At 38.3% G+C, this 24194-nt stretch overlaps 1 protein-coding gene across 5 annotated transcripts in view; it reads left to right on the forward strand.

Moving 5' to 3' along the window:
* LOC5572409 (papilin) overlaps positions 1-24194 on the forward strand; it is a 352322-nt gene that overhangs the window by 234242 nt on the left and 93886 nt on the right. The window lies entirely within an intron of this gene.

The raw sequence follows: 24194 nt of genomic DNA on the forward strand, positions 1-24194 counted from the left end.
CTCTCTCTCTCTCTCTCTCTCTCTCTCTCTCTCTCTCTCTCTCTCTCTCTCTTCTCTTGTTGCCATCTCTTTTCTCATCTCTTTTTTATACTTTTGTAATCTTCTCTTCCTATCATAACCATACCTGAACGTTCCTCCACTAGAAGCTTGATTACATCTCTTCTTACTGCTTTGTTTTGTTTATTACCTCAACCCTTTTCATCTTTTTTTCTATTATCTCCTTTTTTACTTTTCAACTTTCATTTTGTTTATATCTCTTTTATTCACTTCCTGTTTTTAATCACCCTAGCTGAAAGTTCTAATACAACAACAAGGATACTTTGATTCACAGTTCTTATTACAATTTTTACAGTTATAAATTTAATGGTTTTTCACAACATAGACTGATCTAGACCGAGCTATGCGATACTCGTAATGCTCAAGATCAAATTTATTGTGCATATTGGTGCTAATAAAAAAAATATTTATGAGGTCAGAAACAACCTGGTGATCTGACAATTCCATCAATCTTGGGATAAATATTCAGTTATTCAGATATCAGTTATTTTTTAGTGTGTAGCATACTCTCATGCTGTTCTTATAGAAATTATTTTTGCTGAGGAAAGTTATGAAACTATCTAAACCATTGAAATAGTGTTTCTCAGTGCTAGTGCGCATCGTACACTCTTTCGGAAGTTTTTAAAACTACCTTTACCAATAACATAGCACTTCTCAGTGCTAAAACATTACTTTTCAATGCTACCAAAACGGTACTTTCCAGTGCTACAAAAATAAAACTTTTCACGTTGGATTTGTTATTCGTTAGTGAAGAATTGTTGAACGGTTTGACTATTGAGGAAGTCGACGATCCTCTGGTTCCAATTGACATTTGCCACAAGCCTTTTTCTTGTACCATCGAAAACTGCGAACCCTCGCAAAATACCTTCGAGGACGAGTTTGACATCAATTCGTTGAATTACCGAAAAACCGACTTCATTGGGTTGAGCCAACACTTGACGCTAGTGGACTGGGCGGTTGTCATAGAATGTCCGACTATAAATGAAGCTGTTGAAAGATTCACGACTATCCTTCAGAACGCTTTTGCTATTTTCGTTCCACGTCGACGTTCTCCGAAAAAGCCAGCTTGGTCGAACACTGAGCTGCGTCGTTGGAAAAGGCGTTGCAGCACAGCAAAAAGATTGTATCGCAAAAATCGCACTGCAGCAAACAAGTTGGCATTTCAGTTGGCGAGTCGCCAATACCGCAGTTTGAATTGCAGATTGTACAAAGAACACATTGCCTCCACAGAACAGAATTTAAAACACAATCCGAAATGTTTTTGGAACTTCGTAAAATCCAAACGCAAAGAAACTGGTTTGCCGTCTTCAATGTATCTGGATCAAAAACGTGCCAATACTTCGTTGGACAAATGCGAATTGTTCGCTTCTTTTTTTAGTTCCATGTTTGATTCGAACTCTGGAAGCACTGATGCTGCCATGGAATTGACTCCTGCTGGATGTGTAGAAGTAGCTACATTCGAAGTCTCAATTGAAGCAATGCAGAAAGCGACGAAGAAGTTGAAATCATCATATCTTCCTGGACCTGACGGAATTGCCTCGTGTATCCTGAAAAAATGCAGTCAAGAATTACTGGAGCCTCTAGTTCATCTTTTCAATCTTTCACTGAGAGTCTGTACCTTCCCTACACGCTGGAAAGCATCGTTTATGTTTCCGGTGCATAAAAAGGACAGTAAAAATGATGTACGGTGTTATCGTGGTATTACGTCGCTTTGCGCGTGCTCAAAGTTATTTGAGATTATTGTGTCGGATTACATGTATTGCCAGACGAAACATTATATCTCTACGAGCCAGCATGGATTTTATCCAGGAAGAAGTGTATCAACAAATTTGAGTGAATTCGTCTCGTTTCGTCTACGGAATATCGAACAAGGCCGGCAGGTAGATGCAATTTACACGGAACTGAAAGCAGCGTTTGACAAGGTTGATCACAACATATTGCTTGCAAAGTTGGGCAAGCTTGGATGTTCGCCTAGTTTTGTTGAATGGCTTCGTTCGTACCTCTGCGATAGGAAGCTGGCTGTAAAAATAGGATCTTCTATTTCACGATGGTTTGTGAGCAGTTCTGGTGTTCCTCAAGGAAGCAACTTGGGCCCGCTTTTGTTCTCGCTGTTTATGAACGACGCTATTATACATATTGGAGACGGCTTCTGCCTGGTATATGCAGATGATTTGAAGCTTTACGTTCTGATAAATGGTAAAGAAGACTGTCATAAGCTCCAAACTCTCCTTAACAAGTTCGTATCGTGGTGTCGTGTCAACAGGATGCAGCTTAGTATTTCCAAGTGCTTCGTTGTTAGCTTCCATCGAAAAATGAGTCATGTGTCGTTTGACTACACTATCGACGGAGAGTTGTTAAACAGAACTCAAATTATTCGAGACCTTGGCGTGTGTCTGGATTCCACTCTTTCATTCAGGAATCACCATGAAGAGATCATCGACAAAGCACGTCGCCAATTAGGGTTTATGTGCAAATTGAGCAAAGAGTTTAGAGACCCGTACACGCTCAAATCGTTGTACGTTAGTCTTGTTCGACCAATCCTTGAAACCGCTTCAATTGTTTGGGATCCCTAGCACAGCACTGTAGCTTCCCGTATAGAATCCATTCAAAAACGGTTCATCAGATTTGCACTACGAAACTTGCCATGGAGTGATCCACTAAATCTACCACCGTACGAGGGTCGCTGTCTTCTGATAGGAATTGAAACATTGGAGCAAAGAAGAAAACGGGCTAAAGCTCTGTTTGTAGCTAAACTAATAGCTGCGGAGATTGATGCGCCGAACTTGCTTCAAATGATTAGCTTCAATACTCCAAACTACGCCATTCGCCGTCCCGAGTTTCTTCGATTGCCATTCAGACGACGAGACTACGCTTCCCAAGAACCAGTGCGATCAATGATGGAGTGTTTTAACGAAGTTGTTCATCTGTTCGATTTTAATATTACGACCAGGAAATTCAAGACAAGGCTTTTGCGATATGTTTATAACTAGTTCTAAGATTTTATTCATTAAGACTCAAAAGTCGGATGAAATATACAAATAATAATAATAATAATAATAATAATTTTTCTACCATTGATCCCTTTTCGATCCATGTTTGGACCTGAACCTTCGATTTTTCGTTGTACCTGTTAGAGAAAGCTAGCGGTGGTATTCCTACTTGGAACCGTTATGAAAAAAACCTCTTAGAAGGTCACGTCTTCTTTCGTTTATCCACTAAACATGTTTGCAATCACAAACAAAAGGAACATCCTTCCAAAAAAGTCGGTTTAAAACTTTCAGTAAACGTGGCAAAAATGGAAGAAAGGACGTTTCTCCGGAATACACGCTTTTTTCCAAGGGTGAAATGGATAATGATGATAATCGCATCTAAATGAGAAATCAGCTCGATGCTTTAGACAAAATTTTCCGAACATAAAATCAAAGCAGCCTCTAGCTCGGGCTCTTTGATTCCAGTGAGAAAACAAAGAGTGCTGCCTATCTTGGTCAGTTGTTAGGAATTTGGAGGAGTTCGACAGGAGATCTTGAACTCCATTAGGGGAATCAAGGTTTCCTTCCAAATCGCAAAGAAAGATGATTGACAGGTAAATAATAGTCGTACTCATTCAAACTAATTTTCATCCATCAAATCAAATGGAAATACCCCTGCTTACGCCACAGTGCTTCGTTCTTTGGACAAAAGCCAAAAAATCTAATTTCATATTCAACCGAATCGAGTAGGCCATGATGTTAACAAATGTTTTGAGCGTGTAGTACAAATACTAGAGAGTTCGTGCGCTTTTCAAAACAAACCAAAAAGACCACGTATTGACAAGTTGTTCCATCGTTATATATTTTTCATTGTTTTCGTGTGAATCCAATCCCTTTCAATTTGCTTAATTCCTATTTCAATTATATTTTCAAAATGAAAATGATTATTAACCGTGTTGAATCAAGTAAGTAGGAGTCATTCCATCTAATTTTCTGTAATATATTTTAACAATTGTAGAGAAAGATACAGAAGAAATTTAAACTCTTTTCATTGGCGTAAATATGGGGGGGCTAGGCTAGCCCCCCCTAGAAAAGTTCAAGCCCTCCCTAAAAAATTTGAACTCTCATGCTAAGTTTATACCTTGCTTAAGATATTTTTTATCGAATGAACCTAGCCCCCTATAGATTGGAGTCCAAGTTACGCTAATGACTCTTTTATTCTTCTAGCCTGTACAAAAAAGTACCTCAAAGTACCTTTCTGAAATCCATTTTAAGATTAAATTTGAAGTATATTTTGAATTCTGGAAGTTATTCCAGCATATGTTTGCCGATTGTGTGTCATTTTATGATTTTTAGGTTATGTTGCCACCATCATCAATAAAGATTGCTTCAAGCAGTGGTATTCTGCCGATTCACCTAATCGAAAAAAATCATGAACTGAATTTCATGTACAGTTTTATTGTTTTATTATAGCAAAACAAACCAAAAATGGGCTAAATCTGGAAGACCATACAAAATTATCGTTAAGCAAAACTCCGACTAGTTAGCAAAGCCAGTTAAACTTCCGCGCAATCAGAAAATTGACGATGCAGAGTTTTTAAGTTCACCTGCAAAGGCTGGCATCAGGGATTGGGTGCGACTCAAATCTCTTTCGGTGCTACACGCGCTGCTGCGAGATAGCACCCAAAATTCGAAAGAGACGTGCAGGAGTATTTTTCTCTGGACTGCACCCTGGCTGTGCTGACTCGCAATGTGCTTCGGGATGCATAGTATCGAGTTGTCTCATTTTCACTCTTTGCGTTTCGTACACGTGTAAACAAATTCACTTGAATTCATTTCATTAATATGTGACTGTCAAAACTCTTAAACACGTTGAACATAATTCGTCACCACCTTATGTTTCTGACTTTACCAAATATGTCAAGATCCTCAACAATAAGATTTTGCAAAGCACTTATTAAGCTTGTCCACTTTCAAAGCATACTTTGTTGGAAATATTCTAGAGTGGATTTTGTGACTTCACGAAAGAGACTGAAAGAGTAGAGATTGTGCTTTGCTTTGGCTCGCACCAAAACAAATTGTCTCCTGCGCCTTGCTTTGAGTTTACTCGCAAAGAATGGGAGACGCACAATCAATTTCTGAGTGGCACGCATGTTTTTGGCATTGCACTGAGTTTTCAGACATTCCCTGGCTGGCATAACAAGGCCTCTCAAACCGTTCAATGAATGGGAACACTGAATGAAGGTTTTTTTGCAGATCCGAAAACAAGTTCGGAAATAACAGGAGTTAATTTGGATCCCATCAAAAACTTTGGAACAATCCTTCGAGTGATATCTTCAAGTAGAACAATCTATTTTCCCAAATTCCAAGATCTTCTAAGTCAAACTCTACCTGAAGAAGTACGATTGAAATTTCATGCCTGTAACTGTACTTCTGATGCACAATGCAAACCAAGGCGAGTTCTGGCTACAGAGTACAATGCACACCTTGGTGCAAACATGGTGGAAGCTTTCGAATTTCCTATCGGTAATTTATCCGAAGAAGCATTGGAAGCAACCAATAGGCTGTTCATGGAAACTCAGATGAAACATACCAGAAAGTCATCAAGAATAAACATTATTGCTGTTGATGAATTAATGCTCCTCTGCATAGACCCATCAATATCCGGAAATAGAAAAATTGTTTCTAATAATCATCAAACAGAGACCCACGACATTGGAATTTTCTTTTTTTTTTCTACGAAGAAAAAAATGATTTGATTGTTCTGTTCTCGGATGTTCATAAGCTGGCAAATGAATTGTATTGCTAATAAAAAGAAATTTTATATAACCTTTTTTATTGGGTTTCATTTTAGTCGATTGAATAAAATCATAATAATTCCATATGTTTATAAAAAGTTGGTTACACTGCGTAACACGATTTTGTCTCCAGCATCAAAATACCTCTATTCACTTAATTAAGGATAGCTGAATCCATTGCCGTTTACAGAAATATAATAGCACGTCTAGTTTTTGAGATATTGGTTGTTGAAAATGCAAAAATTGACTATTTCAGCCAACTTGCACTTGTAAGGAAATTTATTTGCTTAATTTGTCACAGAATTCAAACTTTATGTGTATAACAATACTAATCATCAAAGTTTATAATACTTTTGATGCGGAAAAGTTATTTTTCGATGGTTTAGAAAAGTATTGTGATTTGCCATATAAGAGAAACGAATAATTTTGTATGGAGGCTGCAAGCATGTTGAAAAAATCGATTTAATCTAAATTTAATCGTAAAATTTCAACCAAAAAATATTTAAAACGAAAGTTTAAGTCCTCTTTGCATGCTTGGTGCATAAGATCACAAAAAAGTTTGATAAAATATACATCAAATATTAGGTAAACATCAATAAAACCAACGTTTTATACAACTTTGGCGACCTGTAGCTAAAATTGTGACGTGATGGGAAATTTCTGAGAACGGCATCAGATTCAGCAATCTCAAATCTACTAGAGACACATAATTTGATCCTTGAGACACGCAAAAATGTCATTTTTGTTGCGCTGTGTTATTGAGACACTTTTATGATAAAGCATATCACATACATCGTTTATGCAAGCGACTCAAGTACTTTTTTTTTGAATGTGAAAACCCGAATTTAGTACTATACCATTTAATTCCACTAGAGTTTGTACCTTTGACAGATACGCGTATTTTGTCCTCAACTGTAAGGCCGTCTGCAGTGTCGTGTACTAGGCTCGACTAAATTAGGTTTTTCATCTACTTATAGGTAAATATTACCCTAAACAGCTTGAAGATTTATTATCAGTGTTAATATACTTTTCTCTATACCTATGGATGGAAGATTCTTCCCAGTACTTTCCCAACTCAACTTATAATATACGGATATAAACGTAAAGCTCTCTATTTTACACTTTCAAGTAAACATGTTGTCATGATGTTAAATAAGTTGATCAAATGAAGCTAAGTATCTAGGACTCATAGTAGATAAAAATATAACTTTCGAAATACACATTGAAGGCATTAAAGTTGATTGTTATTGTTATAGGTCAACCACAAACATTCAATCAATATTTTGAATCATAACTTCAAATTATCGAATAAACTTTCAATTTCGAATGTGCAATAAACCCCCCTAATCAAACATTTATAAATCGATACGATTAATTAACACTCCCATCACGTATTGCTTACCTCAACCGACCAATGTAAAATGCAAATCAAAACACTTCATTCATGATCGTTCTCCAATCGATGAATGAATAACCGTTGATCGCCACTGCGGCACAAATTGGTCATTAATACCCGTCATCCAAACCAGAGGTCGCAGACGTAAACGGAGAAGATGAGCAGATCAAAACAAAAATTGAAAAGATGAATGGAAGATCGCCCATTCTGTGTCGAGATAAAACTGAAAAGCAACGACGACTACAACGCTTCATAATAATGGGGCGGTTATACATGGTGCATAAATCATCACTCGTTTGCTGCCCAATTCGATTCATTTCCACGAATGTCTTCTTCTTCATTCTAGCGTTGCGTCCCAACTGGGACAGAGCCTGTTTCTTAGCTTAGTGTTCTTTTGTGCACATCCACAGTTATTGACTGAGAGCTTTCTTTGACAATTGTCCAAGGAAATCGAGAAAATTTCCTTTACGAGAAGATTTTCGACAAGCGGGATTCGAACCCAAGTCCCTCAGCTTGAACTTGCTTAATTGCTGCGCGTTAACTACTATGGCTATCTAGACCCCTTACACGCATGTATCTTTCCGAAAAATGGTGGTGCTCCTCGCGGGAAGATGTAAACCACGAATCGTAAATTCGATCGAAGATTTCATACCTCGGAACGGAAACTGTGAAAAATGTTCCCCAATTGGTGGTTTCGGAATTGGTAAACCCCCTATGAAATATGCACTCGCTGATAAGGGAGAAAATTAAACAGACTTATAGCTTACTGTTGTATCCATCTAACGAACACACCCCAACTCTGAGAATTCATATCCGATGCAATTTTGTTTGCATATTCGCTCCAGTGATTTCTTGCTCCGATGACAACGGGCGATGCGATGTCTTCGTCCTGGACGAACGGTGAAGACGATCCAAGTCACTTGCCATTCAAACGAGCTGTCGTCGTCTTCTCCGACTTCGATTTGCATTCCCAAGTAAACGGGGCAGCTCTCAAAACCGATACGCTTCATCAGCGTAAATGATTTCTCGTTTGTGCGTAGGGCACGGTGTATCCATGACCGTTATTGTCAGGAAAAAAAACTATCAAACCTGTGTTTCACTATTTGAAGTTACACCCTTATGATGCTATAAACCACAAACTCAAAAGAAATTAAATATACAGTCAACTCTTCATTACTCAATATTGGAGAAACCATCGAATTAGGGAAGTATCTAGATACAGAGCACAAACCCAGTGCAACTGTGATCCAAGAGACCATGAAAACCAAATATTATTACGGTTCTCTAACTCGATATCGAGATACAAAATATCGAGTAGAGGAAAGTTGACTGCATTTACTGTGATCACAAAATGTTGAAGAAACATACCATGCAACCTCGGATAAAAATTGGTTTGTATATTTCTCGCGTTCAGTATCATAAGGACGTAAGTGCAGTGATCGATTTCTCTTCATCGACTTTCTCTTTAGCTAATTACTTGGCCGGGAAATTATTTTCGACTGATATTTTTGGTTGAGTAGAAAGTACTTATCATCCTTCATCGTACTGCTTCGTAAAATGTTTCGAAAATCGATTGAATTTCGTGTAATAATGCGAAGAGAAAATCTACGAAGAGTAATCGATCACTCCAGATACGCCTGTATGATACTCAACGCGAGATTTGCTTGTTAACTTTGTGCGGAGCCTGCAAAATAAAAAATATCGGAAAAAAAATTTGAATTACGCGCTTATTGAAACTTAGCCATCAGAGGCAGTGGTTCTCAAGCTAACTGAACATGCAATCCTCCTTGATTATAGTCACTCTATTCACAGTCCAGCAAAGAGAAAATCCCATGAACTGGCAACGTGAGATTCCCACTAAAATCGCTGGAATCTCAACAAAAGGTTCAAGCCTTCAAGTGACTTTCTTGTTTGAATAATGACAAAATCATATTTTGTCTCGATCTATCGAAGATTTTCATTAAGGTCAAATTACGCCATATATTATTGAACAATACTAACTTTTCTTTAATACCAATAAAGTTTTGATAATTTTTCCTGTAATGCGAATCATTTCTTATTTTTTTGTTAATTTAAATATCTCTACGGTCATAATACTGCCCATCGGTTCAAGCACTCTCTACCTGTTATGTTCGGTTGGCTCCGATAAACCTATCCGCTAGACTGCGAATAGAGTGACTGTACTCCTTGATGCCTTCAGGATATGGTGCGGACTGCAAGATACTGTACCCTGTGATCATGAAAGTTCGAGTCAACATTTTTTAGTGAAACATTTTCAATGCATTAATAACGTTTCTGATTCTTACATTCAAAAGCTTATAAAATTATTTTTAATTAGCAAAAAATGAGTAGGTGTATTTTTGTGTAATTATGTTTTAATTTTTTGTAACTAGGATTTGCATCACTAAATACATGTCTCACAACAGTTCTCAGTTCAACAAATGTTATAATAAGGAAAACGCTGTTTTCACTTGAAATGGAATCGACCATAATGATACTGATGTAAGAAATTTCACAGGATAGAATAAATTACGCATTTCGTATGTTTTTCATACAAAATGGATCTCGACTTCCAGTGCTCCAATTGACCTGAAATTTTCACCGTTTTTCAAAAACAAACATTAGATGTCGAAATCCATGCTTCAATTCAGCTAAATAGACGAATTACTGAAGAGAATGCTGAATGTAGACGATTCCCTTATATATAGGCGTATTCCGCAGTCCAAAGTGCTTTCAATTTTAAAATATCTCGAAAAGCAAATGAGCTGTAAGAGTTTGGACTTCACATTCGGTCAATATTAACGAAAATTGTTAGTATGAGTAATCGATGTTACCCCAAGATAACTAAATCATAAATCGCTTAAAATGTTCAAAAAACAAAAACATTTTAAAGGAACATTAAAAAAAACTGATCAATGATGCCCCAAATTATGGTATGGAAATAAAATCATTTCGACGAATTATCCAAATTTATTCTTTTTCATAACACCAAAACTTTTGAGGGTTTTACCCTTTTGCGTGTAAATTATCAAGAAATAAACAATTCTTTGTTTGGATAAAATTCCATTCTATGAATGGAACAAGTATTTAAAATATTACATAATTGGATTTCGAAAAACTACAAAAATAGGCCACTTAAGTGTGAGTGGAGCCGTCCTTAGCCGAGTGGTTAGAGTCCGCGGTCACAAAGCAAAGCCATGCTGAAGATGTCTGAGTTCGATTCCCGGTTGGTCCAGCATCTTTTCTTAATGGAAATTTCCTTGACTTCCCTGGGCATAGAGTATCATCGCACCTGCTACACGAACTACGAATGCGAAAATGGCAACTTTGGCAAAGAAAGCTCTCAGTTAATAACTGTGGAAGTGCTATAAGAACTCTACACTGAGTAGCCGGCTCTGCCCCAGTGGGGTCGTTAATGCCAAGAAGAAGAAGGGTAAGTTTTAATTTTATTTTAACAAATCATTTTGTTTTAACAAATCAATTTTAACACAATGTATAGCGGAACGCACGATCGTTCAAAATTTCTTGATCCCTATTGATTTTCAGTGCGATCACGGGACCGATCAAATTCATTCTTGAATAAATTTTCGGGATCTCCAGATTCCACTTCAAGATTTAAGGCAGCCTATTTTTTGGAAATAAAACGCAACTAAAACATCAGATCTCTGAAGCAATTAGACAGTTAAGATAAATTCAAAAATTGTCCAATATCGAACTCTTCGATATGTTTCAAGTATGTAGAATAAATATAAGTACTCGTATCTGGAGCTCCATAAAACACGTTTTCAAGTGCTTAACATAGTCGTAGCCAAAGAGAGCTGACTATCTTGCTACATTGGTGAATATATTTATTTGAATTTATAAAAGATGATCGTTTTTGATTCGATTACAAATCAGACTTCTGTCGAAAATCTTATCAAACATCATTTGAAGGTACAATCAATAATACATAATGGATTGTGCTGAGATATTGGTCAAGCATATGTAAAATTATCTTAAAATGAATGTCCATTCCAGGAATCGGTCTTCGGAGTTGCTCGAATTTCTACATCTGCCACTTAAAATTTTCCTAGAATTTGTTTTGATTCCATTCGAGAATTTCTATAAAATCTCTGCAAATATTTCACATAGAAATTCTGTCAACCAGTTTCAAGAATTCATCTATGGGAATCCTGGCATATATTTTTTTTATAATATAAGGAATAATGAATTGTTTCCGTAAGTCTAGCAAAAACATACTGGGAAGTTTGTTGAAATTCCTTTAAGTATTGATTCTTCTCCATATTTTTAGGAAATTTCTTAATTCATTCATTCTTCTTCATCCAAAATGTTACCTTTATCAACGCTTGATTTATTTTAATCATCCAAAGATTTTTTGTTTGTTTGTTTTTTTTAACAACGCTTGGTTTTTTTTTCATTAGATATCCTTTGTAATAATAGAAGTAATAAACTTTAATAGAAGGTTTATTATTTGTATTTTTGTAATCCCTCAGGCAATTCCTTCAAAATTGATCCAGATAACTCTCTAGGGATTTTGCCTTCAATGACTTCGAAGGCAAAATTTCGAGAGAGTTAAAATCCTCCAAAATCCATTTTCGCTAAAAATCTTCGAAGAAATACATCCTGCGATTATTTAAAGAGATTGTTCTGAGTAAGCTGTAAATTCTTTTTGAAATCCTTCCAGAAATTCCGTTCCTGTCTGGAATAAATACAATTCACACCAAATAAGGAATTACACTGGGAACATTTTGTCCAAAACTGGGATTCTTCAAAAAAAATTGGAAAGATTTTTCCAGTAATTTGCCTTGAACAGTTTCAAGATATCCCAGCAGTTTCGAAAGCAATGCTGATTGCGTTTCATTAACGAATTTTGCCAAATTCTTCAGATAATTGGAAATTGTTTAGGAATTTTCCCAATATATTTTCCCAAACATTCCTTCACGGATTATTCTAGGATGAATTCAGTCCTGAAGCACTGTGATAAAGGCCACTGTCCGGATTTCGAAGCGTCCTGCATTTCGAAGCATCGCAGTACTTACAGAAATAATGTTTGAAGTATTTTCAGAAGAAATTCCTGAAGCAATTTGTGGATGGATTTTTCAGAAATTCTTGAGGAAATAGAATTTACTTACGACTTTGAGATTTTTTTTTATAATTTTAAATGCTGTATGAAAATCTATATGTATGAAAAACACTACCAAAAAGTAGTCTGCAGAATCCAAAGGGATTTTCTTAAGATACTACTTCTTGGATTCCATAAACTTGTGCAAGGGATATTCTTAGAAAATTTCCAGTATAATTTCTTGGAGTCAAAGTCCAATTTAGAATTTATGAAGTATTTTGAGAAGAAATTCCAGAAATTATCAGGAGCTCTTGGGAGAAATAATGTAGCCATATATGGATAAAAAACGGGAGGATTCGTTAAAATGATACTCAAAATTTCCTAAAGAAATACACAGAGTAGCTCTTATATGAAGCTCTGTAGGAATTATGGTGATCTAGGAGTAATTCTTGATTTTTAAAGTAGTTGTTGATGTTAATTCTGAAAGAAACCTACCAAGTATTTCTTTAAAATGTTAAAGGATTTTAACAGTTTTCCTCAAAGATATCCCTGAAAGACATTTTGGAGATATCCATATATGTTTTTTTCGTTCAAAATCTCTAAAGAAATTCCTGCAAAGAGTTCGATGAAAAAACTGTAATTCTGAAAGAAACCTACCAAGTATTTCTTTAAAATGTTAAAGGATTTTAACAGTTTTCCTCAAAGATATCCCTGAAAGACATTTTGGAGATATCCATATATGTTTTTTTCGTTCAAAATCTCTAAAGAAATTCCTGCAAAGAGTTCGATGAAAAAACTGCGATAGAATTGCGGAATATATATGGCAAAGTCCCACTGCAGTCCCCCATTCCAGGAGTAATGTCTAAAAAAATATCTTCAAATTGTCCAAGAAATAAAAATTGATAAAATTTTGAACAATGTTTTAAACAAATTTGATCTGATTCCTGAAAAAATATTGAATGAATCCCTAGCCGAATCCTGAGTGTTATTCTTGAAAGAAAACAAGAGGAAAATGGCTTAAAACGGCATTAAACGGAACAAAAAGGTCAAAAATTGTTCAACGCGGCTTAAAGTAACTTAAAATGCTTTAAAACGGCTCAAAATGTCTTGAAACGGTTAAAATTTGTTAAAAACGGCTTAAAATGGATTTAAACGGTTAAAACCGACTGAAAACATGTTAAAACAACTCAAAACGGCTTCAATGATAAAACCTACAAACACATCTATTATATCCAACATTGCTAGCAAAATCCTTAATATTAAACACGAAACGTCTTCTCTTAAAGAACGTTGTATGCAAAACGGCTCGGTTTAGATGATTTTCACGCTGAAAATTCAATCATAAATAACGCACATCAAATGACAAGCCGTCGATCCATCCATGTGCATTATACATGACAGAATATTCAGCGTAGAATCATGTAAACCGAGCATTCTTTTTTGCAATTTCACTTTCTAGATGCAAGAAAGCATGCAACATTGGCGAATATTGGATAGAAGATCGTGAAATATTTTAGTTTCATTCAAGATTGCAAGCATTTTCGAATGCAATGAGACAGTTTAGATTATTTATCGTCGAATATTGAGTTATAACTCGTTTTACATGAGTATCACAAAAGTTTACGTGTCACGTAAGTTTAAGATTCTTTTGCTGTGCTAAAAATTGTCATAAAACAGCTATAAACCGCTATAGACGGCTTAAAATGGCTTCAGAAGGCCTAAAACGGCTAATAAAAGCCAAAAATGGCTTGAACCGGCTTAAAACGGGAAATTTGGTTTAAAATTGGCTTACCAACTGCTAAGTTCGTTCTAAAACGGGTTGAAATGGCTGAAGATTGCTTAAAACGGCTATAAACGGCTTAAAAATAGCTTTGAAAGGCCTACAACGGCTAAAAAAAAAGGCCAAAAATGGCTTAAACCGGCTAGAAACGGTAATTTGGTTCAAAATTGGCTAACAAACTAATAAGTTCGTTTTAAATCGACTTAAAACGTGTTAAAACGGGTTAAAATGGTTTAAAACGGTTCAAAAAAGCTAAAAACAGCCTCAAACGGCTTAAAATGGCTTCAAAAGGCCTAAAACAGCTAAAAACAGCCATAAAAGGCTTTAAACTGCTAAGTTCGTAGGAATCAGGGCACAATTTCTTGACATTTTTTGACTCTAGTTTTCTTGCTATCAATGAACAAGTAGGATTGTTGTCCTTCATTATTTGATGTTTTATGCAACCTTTTTGCAGAGGTTCTGCATAATGATCGTTTTTGCTTTCATTTAGAGAATGAACTTTCAAAACAACCCGCCCCTCCCTGACCGAAATCCTGGCTGCTTCATTTTTCACTTCTCGGGCTTTTCTTTCAGATTTAATATAATTTAACTTGATTGCGATTATTCTAATCATCAAGGAAAATAAGTAAGTGGAAAGAAATATGGTCTTTACTCTCGAAAACGTATTATTATTAATGAAGAAACAAACAATCTTATTTGCATTAAACTTGATATAATTCGAAAATGGCTACTTCTAGAGGAATTATTCATATAATCATTATGGCTTAGAATCATTTCAAGATGCTTACTGTATCATCAAAACGAATTTATTTTGACAAAAAATCAAAATTTTGAAAATCGACCGAAAGTTCTTAGAAAAACTTTTTAATTGAGCATTTCTCCATCATGAAACTTTGCCCCAAACATCTGTTTACTATCAAGATTCTATGGTGAAAGTTTAAAAAATAATAAAAATGAGGTTTTTGTGTAATTTTAAATTTAAGTTTTATTTTTGATTTTTTTTTTATGAAAATAAATAAAATATTTTTTCAGAGTATTTTTTTATAGTCCAAACGATTCACTACAAGTTCTTCATAGAATATTTTTCTCTAAAATCAACAGTTTCAAAGTTAGAATTTTTCAAATAAGTTGCATGCAAAAATTTGTAGGCCATTTTCAAAAGTTATACTTGAGTCAAAATGATCATTTTTTCTATGGAAAACACTTATTCTACCATACCAAAAACATGTGCAGAGGAGTGTTGGGTCCGTTGAATCTGTTGCATGCTCCTTGTGGGCGAGCGACGGAATCCGGATCCATTGTGTCCAGTTTGCGCTGTGCGGAAGAAAAAACGAAGTGTGCCGGTGAAAAAAACCAAACGCGTCAGTAGTGTTGGATCCGTTGAATCTGTTGCATGTTCCTTTGTGGACGAGCGACGGAATCCGGATCCATTGTGTCCGGTTTGCGTTGCGCGGAAGAAAAAACGAAGTGTGCCGGTGAAAAACAAAAAAAAAAACGCGTCAGTAGAGTTTGATACATTGAACCTGTTGTATGCTACTGTCGAGCGAGTAACGAAATCAGTATCGTGTCTTGTTTGCGTAGTAATCGCACTATCAGTGTCGGTCATTCGTGTATATGCTCACGTATTCATTTCGAATTATATATTTATCGTTTACCAAAACGAATCCTTTCCCATATCCAAACCCCAAGTGTTTTCTTGTGGAAGTGCAGAGGACTCCTCGGCTTCTGTAAAGCAAGTAACACGTCAACATTTCCCTCCCATTCCCAAATTGACCTGCATTCGGACGCAGCCGGCGCCGGTATTGTTTATTATAATAATGAGAGCACCAGTACTTACACATTGAGGATGCTACTGATCCCGAGTAGTGTCTGTTGGTTCCCTGTGTAAGTACAGCTGTTCTTGCAATAACGGAGTAGCAACTGCGGGCGGTCAATCATGCTCATGCTCATGCTCATACCAAAAACATGTGCAAAATTTAATCCAAATCGAAACTGGTCGAGTTCTGTGACCGACCGATTTGACATGGAATTCGTCTTATTGTTCATAGGCTCAAGCTTTAAAATGCATTACAGAGCCAATTTTATTTTGTTATATTCATAAAATAGTTAATAATAATAAATCTGCATAACTTAGCGAACTTGAATACTCACATACCGTTTTGAATCATATTACGGACACTTCAAACCTCAGTGAAGTATAATTCATCGAAAATAATATAAAATAAATTATTCTGTACGATTCCTCCGCGTTATTGAGTTTTGAGACCACTTAACTTTCGAACTGTTATGACGATTTTGATTTCGTAATATTTTTTAATGAATAGAAATGTGTAGACTTTACATGATTCTTATTCCGGACGCTTCTTTATCTTTGCCTCATATTTCGAACACTTTGATTCAAATCCCGGACAGGTTATGAAAATCATAGAAAAGTTAAGTCATAAATCAAGATTGCCCAATTACTACAACAGCGTCTAAAGCAGCTGGACATTATAAATTGTCATAAATTCTTCTTCTTTTTTCTGGCGTTACGTCCCCACTGGGACAGAGCCTGCTTCTCAGCTTAGTGTTCTTATGAGCTCTTCCACAGTTATTACCTGAGAGCTTACTATGCCAATGACCATTTTTGCATGCGTATATCGTGTGGCAGGTACGAAGATACTCTATGCCCTGGGAAGTCGAGAAAATTTCCAACCCGAAAAGATCCTCGACTGGTGGGATTCGAACCCACGACCCTCAGCTTGGTGAAAAATTGTCATAGATATCTATCGGAAATGCTTTCTAAAACAAATTTGGAAAGTGAGAACTTTTTGGCGACAAAAATTGAAAAATTTTGTGTGAAGTGTTGTAAAGTTAAGTGTCCGAAATTTGAAGCTGTCCGTAACACGAATGAAAACGGTATAACACTTTCTTAAATTTTCTTCGCAATACTTTCGGTAATTAAGCTTACGATAACTTCCTGCATTTCGGTCGACTTATTTCTTATAAAAACGGATCGTGGAGCACCGCTCCGTGTGAAGATGCATCTCCTTGGCGCAACTGCAGCAAAGTCGACGACTGACGATGACGATGCCGATAATTATTATTCATAACATTGGCACGCACAGAAGGACCACTGCGCGGGATAGTGGAAGAGAAGATGAGTTGAGAAATGCACCGACTGCAATACAATTTGAGCGCAGAAGAGGATCCACTCGCCAACGCCAACAGAATTGACATGTGGGACTAATTTCCTCCGTCATTATCATATCTACACCTTTGCAGGCGGGATCCTTCAGTAAGGTTACCACCACTGGCTGGCTGCCGCCGAAACGTTTGAGATTGGGGACGTCGAGTCGAGTCATTGCAACTTATTGGTATGCTGCTTCTTCTCGAAAGGTATGCGATTCCAGACGATAGCGGCAAATCAGCACACACTTGGCCGATACTCATAACTTCGCACTCTGGAACTGATGTTAACGAGATGATGAGGAGACGAGTGATTCGCAGTATTTTGCGAGGCGGCTTGTCACACATATGCTTTGTTTGGCGTTCCGTTGCGGTTTATGTTGCAAACGGTGCTATACTGTGCCGATATTTGAGCAGGGTTAAATCCGATAGTCAACCATAGAAAATTCTCAAGCTCGTCATAAAGCAACCCCCTCCCAGTTAAGGGTTCTCAATGTTTATTGCTTCAAAAGAAATTAACTTAAAAAAGAATATTTTTTTCATTTTTTTTTTGACACATTTTTAAAGTGTATTCAAACGTATTGGACACCATGTATATTAACTTCAATTCTGTTTTCAAGTATCATACATGAAAAGGTATAATGAGACGCGATTGAAATCAAAAGCATGCGTACGATTTTCATGGGATCCAGTCATCTCTGTATGCTTCGCGAATGATAAACTGAGGAACCGTCCTCCATTTGAGAGCTTTAATAGTCCATACAGAGCACGTTTTATTGAAATAATCGAAATGGCTTTGTAAAACATTACAAGTCGTCAAATTCAACCCTGCTGGAAGTCCCAGCGAAAGCTCCCATTGTTGACAATACAATTTACTGTTCCGTACTGTGATGTTTATCTTTCCTCGTCGCCACTACTGAGTACTAGGTACGTATGTTTTGTAGCACTGATATTCCTTCGCTCGAAAGCACACCATGGTAGGTATCTCCTTGCGACAAGCTACCCAGGTAGGCACCTTACCGAACATAATAGGTGTGCAGTGCATGTGGGTGCTTGCCTTTCCTCTGAGCGCATTACGATACACGGTGAAATCCACCCAGGCATGACAAATGGCACCAACCAACACTGGCTGAATGGGGTTGCGTCCGATTTGCGCAAGGAAGACGATGCTTGCTGCTGGGCCGTGAAATGTCTTCGAAGTTACGTTGCTCATCGTACGCTGCTTTGCTTATATTTAATCCTTCATCAAACATATAAATTTAACAAGTTTGCATGCTATGAGATACAACCGATGAAAGGCGCCTCACGTGTGTGTATGCGAGCAACGGCGTCATTTAACAGCCGAAAGGACACCTGAGGGAGAATGGGGTAATATGCGCCTCTAAGGTAAAAACTAATTCAATGTCGTCAGAATCGTTTTTGATTTTTTTTTTAATTTTTTAGATGAAAATTGAAAAATGTTTTACAGTAAGATGTGTCAATTTCTACACAATAGGTGCTAATTTCTATACAATAGGGTTATCGTTTAAAATGATCGAATTTGACTGAAATGCTGTCCCTTTTGAATATATTACGGTGACGCGTTTTGCCCAACGGCGCATTTCACACCTAGTCCCCCCACCTTGCAGCTTCAGCTGCTGCAACACCGGAACACGTGAACGAACGACGGAACGCCAAACGGTATTCTGTGACCTGATCCGGTGTGGAAGTACCTACTCCACTCCTGCCGTAGCTCGAGCACGTCTTTATGCAAACATGTTATTTATCTACTTTTATTATTTGCTTCCCTTATGAATTTACATAGACTTTGTTGTGTTGATGGCAAACATCGGGGGAATGTATGCCAGAAAGGATACGGATGATAAACTTAAGAATTTAGAAACTCACACGGGTTGTGCGAGTCACACGCCCCGGAAAATTGCAACTCAAACAGCAGATGGTTAATTAATTCGACACAATTCAGTTGATTATTCAGATTTGTTTTCGCTATTTGAACTTGCAATATATTATGGGATAGGATAAGGGTTAGATGCGACCGATTTCAACAATGTTCAAACGTGATCTACGAACATATTGGCGACCAATGATCGCACGTGTAGAAATTAGAGTTAGAGAAGTTAAAATATCGCGACTCCAGTTGGAAACCGAATCACCGACACGCGACAATAGATTTTTCTCAAAATCTATGCGTTGAACCTAACGTCGGGCATAGTGCGCTGGACAGCGGATCTGGTGGACTACCCAGCGCACCTTGCCCGACGTAGCTCCGACTTAAAGGTTTGAAGAAAATCCGTTTTTCGTGTGTCAAAAATTCCGGTTTTCAACTGTGAGAATAATAACAAAAATTCTAACAAAATTTGCACCAAATTGAACTAAAATATAACAAACCGTGTTACAATTATGTCAAATCTATTACAGAATGTGTTACAAGGATGTTACAAAATAACAAAATTATTGCAAACTATGTTACTGTTTATGACATCGGATGTTATTTGCAACAAATTTATAAATGCAATGTCAAAAATATAACAAATGTTGTTATAAATGTGTTACTAAAAATATAACAACTTGAGAATAAAGCCATCTTGACGTCCAATGAATACTTTCTAAGTGCAAATCGAATTAATCTTGCTTTTAACCTTTTCTTAAAAGCCTTGGTTAGAAACTATATTCTTCTGCACTGATTGAATTATTGAACTATACTCAAACCAATAAGCTCCAATCAGCTCATCGATCCAAGTTAACAACAACCCTCTTCCAGGAAACTTTCAAGATTCAATCCCGAAACCTTGAAAATTCTGACCTTGACGACTTCGGACTTCTGTTTCAACAGGAAGACGATAAAATTGTGTTACCACACTGAGATGTGCCTGCAACTGAGTTGCTTAACTCTGGAACTCGGAAAGCGAGTGGCGCCATTAGCGTTCGGCTCATGCGGTTCGTGACATTTAGTAGGAAGGTAGTTATTTCTTGCAATGCTGAAACCAGTTTTGCTTTCCGGGAACATGATGGTTTTTCCGGGAGCACTTGGCTGGAATCATCTAGAGGAGGCTTGATTCCGCACGTGAAAATCTGGTTAAATGATGGTCTATTTTTATCGTTTCAACAACTTTCTTTCAAATACACAATATTTTGAATTTTTAGTAATATTTAAATTTTCTCTCTTTCTTTGCAGGTTAGTTCGAAAAATAATCAATTAACTGGATTCTCGTCTGTAAGTAAAATGACAAAGTATACCATAAATCTGACTGGGAATTCTAATTAGAAATAAATCATAGAAACTGAATTGCAAATATTTAATTAAACGAATTCAGAAACAGTATTCTTCGAAGCATGGAACAGAACAACGATTTCTACAGTACAATGTACAGTCAGTGAGGCTTCCCGAGTTGCACAATAACTCGAAATAATACAATGCGGAATTCCGTGTGTTGAACTAAACTATTTCATGCAGGATTAACCTGACAAAAAGTGATGAAACCATTTAGGATGAAAAATTGCAAAACCCTTTTACCATACACTCATGCAGTCCTTCCCTGAAAACATTCGTGCCCCACGAAACTCCAGTTGTCACGAGCACACATTCCTCATCCTGAGATGTTAGTGGTTTTGATGGATTAGATGCAGACTTGACAGAAATTCCTCTGCGATTTTGAGGTTTTTCTGAGGAGTAAAAATTGACCTCAAAACATAAAGCCTCAAACGATCCGAGTGAGAGTGCATTGAAATGCGAGGAGATTATCTGGCACACTTTCCCTCTTGCAGCCATACTCACCTTTACTCACACTTCAAAAGAATTCTTGAGTGACCCGCCCGAACAAAACATGCCTCGCAGAGTTGTGAAGGCACTCTTTTTTATGGAATTTTCATCTGTTGTGTTACAGAGGTGAAAAGCGTGAGCATAAGCCACTTGGAGAATTCTTGGAGTGCAACTAAATATCAGGCTTCTGTCAGAGATCTCACTAAAAAGTATTTAAAGATTTTGTCTAAAATCCGTAAACACTAAAATTTTGAATAGTGGGTTGGGATTCAACAATTTAATTTAATTCTAATTAATAGCAACGTGTGGCCTCTTCATCATTCTTCTTCCGGACACTTTGATTCGAATTCCAGACAACTTTAGAACTTGAGAAACACAATTATTATAGTCAATTTATTAATAAAGTGCATTCAGCCGTAAGGAAGACGTGAAAACTAGTTGAGTGATGTAAATCAACATGGATTGCTAATGAAAATGTTTATTAAAACATCTTTCAAATTGGTAACTTTCCAACGGCAAATTTTGAAACATTTTGAATGAAATCTTTCACGAGCATGAGCATGAGCATTGATGACCGTACAAGTCGTAGTTGCTACTCCGAATAATCAGAATTGCACTAGGAACCAACAGACGGAGCTTGGGAGTAGCGTATCGTCTTCAGAGTACAATTTCGAGAATTCCAAACATTATAAAGTCAATAGCGGTGCCAGCCACGTCCTTACGGTCATCGGGGAAAGGGAAGGAATGTTAGTGTGACATCCACATTGTTACTAAAGATCGAGTATACCTCTGCATCTTCATGGTTGTCACGAAAAGGAGTTTTTGTTAACGAGGAAGGACTAAGAACTTACACAATCTGGATTCACCTTGGTAAGTGATGTGATTAATTTTTTTTTTTTTTCATGCATCTCTAGGAGTTAAAAAAAATCTTCTCAAAACTGGCCTGTATTTGTTCATGCTCATGCCACAGTGTATGGTTTGGCACTGTGTGGGATTCGCAATGGGGCGCCTACCCACTAAAAAACAGTCTCCTAGGTACACCGTCACCGTAAAGAATTCTTCTCCGGCACCACCTTGCGGTATTACTTCGAAGAAGAGGCGACACATGCTACGCGCACCCTTCATTAAGCCCTTCGGCTCCATCATTAATTTGTTAGTTCCTAATCCATGCCATGCTGAGCCCTTCGGCTCCCATTAATAATTTGTTAGTATTCCTAGTTTGTGATCTAAACATGCCATATTCAGCCATTCGGCTCACGATACCATGGGTGCCAGAAACTCCCTGACGAAGGAAGTTCTCTCGGTGCTGGACGCATGCCATTTAGCACTCCAGGTTCTCGCGCACTATTCGGATAGTCCCCGGCGGTGAATCTACCCTACCCCGACGAAGACTTCCCCGGAGGTGGAAGTTCTTCCGGTACCGATGCTGCCCGGATAGGTGCCAAGGTCGATCCTGCGATTCCGGTTGGTGGAAGACTTCCGGGTCACAGGTGCCCTGACGACCAATTTGGCAAGACAATTTACACCGTCTTCAGCTCAAGGCTGCACAGACTGAACAATCACAAACATTAGGCAACGGACAACACGAAACACCCAGTAGCCCAATGATGAATTTTTCGTTTGACGAAAAGTTTCCACCGACTGGAGTGGGAATCGAACCCACACTTCATGGCACAATATGCCTAAACGACTGACGCCGCTAACCGCACGGCCACGAAGCCTACAATTTCCGGGGCTTTTCCACGATCTACTCGGTCTTGTCCCCGACGGTGGATCAAGCTTACCTACCGGTTGGGTGCCGAGGTCGGTTCGGCGATTCCGGTTGGAGACTGACTTCCGGTTCACCGGCTTGTTCCTCCCTCCACTTCCGCTGAAGCAATGACATTATTTTCGTCACCGCCATGTTCACCGCGTTCCACATCACCTCATCGCTACACATTCTATCCACTACGTTGTCTACGGTTACGTCAGCACCGCAGACCGCTGTCATCTCGCTACGTTCCGCAGCAAAACGTGGACACTCGAAAATGACGTGTTCCGGCGACTCCTCTACGACTGGGCACTCAGCGCAGAGCGGCGACTCTGCGTGGCCGAACCTGTGCAGATATTTCTTGAAGCATCCGTGACCTGACAAGAACTGCGTCAAGTGGAAGTTGACTTCTCCATGGGATCTGCTCACCCATTTCGCCAGATTTGGAATAAGGCGATAAGTCCACCTTCCCTTCTCAGCGGTATCCCACTCGCGTTGCCATTTCACCATCGTGTCGGCTCGGGCAATCTTCCGGGCTTCTCTAGTACTACTAGCTTCGTAGCACTCCTTATCCTCTTCCAAAACGTAGCCGATAGGGACCATTCCGGCAATCACGCATACTGCCTCCGAAGATATGGTTCGGTAGGCACTCGCTACCCGCATGGCCATCAGCCTATACGTGCTGCTAAGCTTGACTCGGTTCCTCTTCGTCTTCATTGCGGTTCCCCACGCCGGGCTAGCGTACCTCAGGATCGACGTAGCCACGCTAGACAATAGCCTCCGCTTACTGCTGCAAATCGCCGAGTTATTCGGCATGATCCTGGACAGCGCCGTGACTGCCCTTGCTGCTTTCTCGCACGCGTAATCGACATGGCAGTTGAAGTTCAGCCGATCGTCGATCATTACGCCGAGGTGTTTTAGCTCCCGCTTTGAGGCTATGGTGTGTTCTCCCACTGTAATCTCAGCCTCCTGCACCACTTTTCGATTGCTGATAAACAAAACAGCTCCGTTTTTTGGTGGGCTATCACCAGTTTCTTCTCGTACATCCAGTTTTCGACTGCGTCCACTGTTTCTGTAGCGAGAACCTCCACCCTTTCCAGTGAGTCACCAATGACCACAAGCGTGATGTCGTCTGCAAATCCAACGATTTTGACGCCTGTTGGCAGCCTAAGCGTCAGCACTCCGTCGTACATAGCATTCCACAACGTTGGACCCAGGATAGAGCCCTGTGGAACTCCCGCATTTACCGACCTCGTCTTCTGTCCTTCGCTAGTGCTGTAGCTCAAGACCCGGTTTTCAAAGTAGCTTCCTAGTATCTTGCACAGATAATCCGGAACCTTCATTTTATGTAACGCCACAGCAATGGCTTCCCAGCTTGCACTGTTAAAGGCGTTTCTCACATCTATCGTCACGACAGCACAGTAACGGTTACCTCTACGTTTTTTTGTCCTTGC

This window comes from Aedes aegypti, chromosome 1 (assembly GCF_002204515.2).
Source record: "Aedes aegypti strain LVP_AGWG chromosome 1, AaegL5.0 Primary Assembly, whole genome shotgun sequence".
Classification (NCBI taxonomy): Eukaryota; Metazoa; Arthropoda; class Insecta; order Diptera; family Culicidae; genus Aedes; species Aedes aegypti.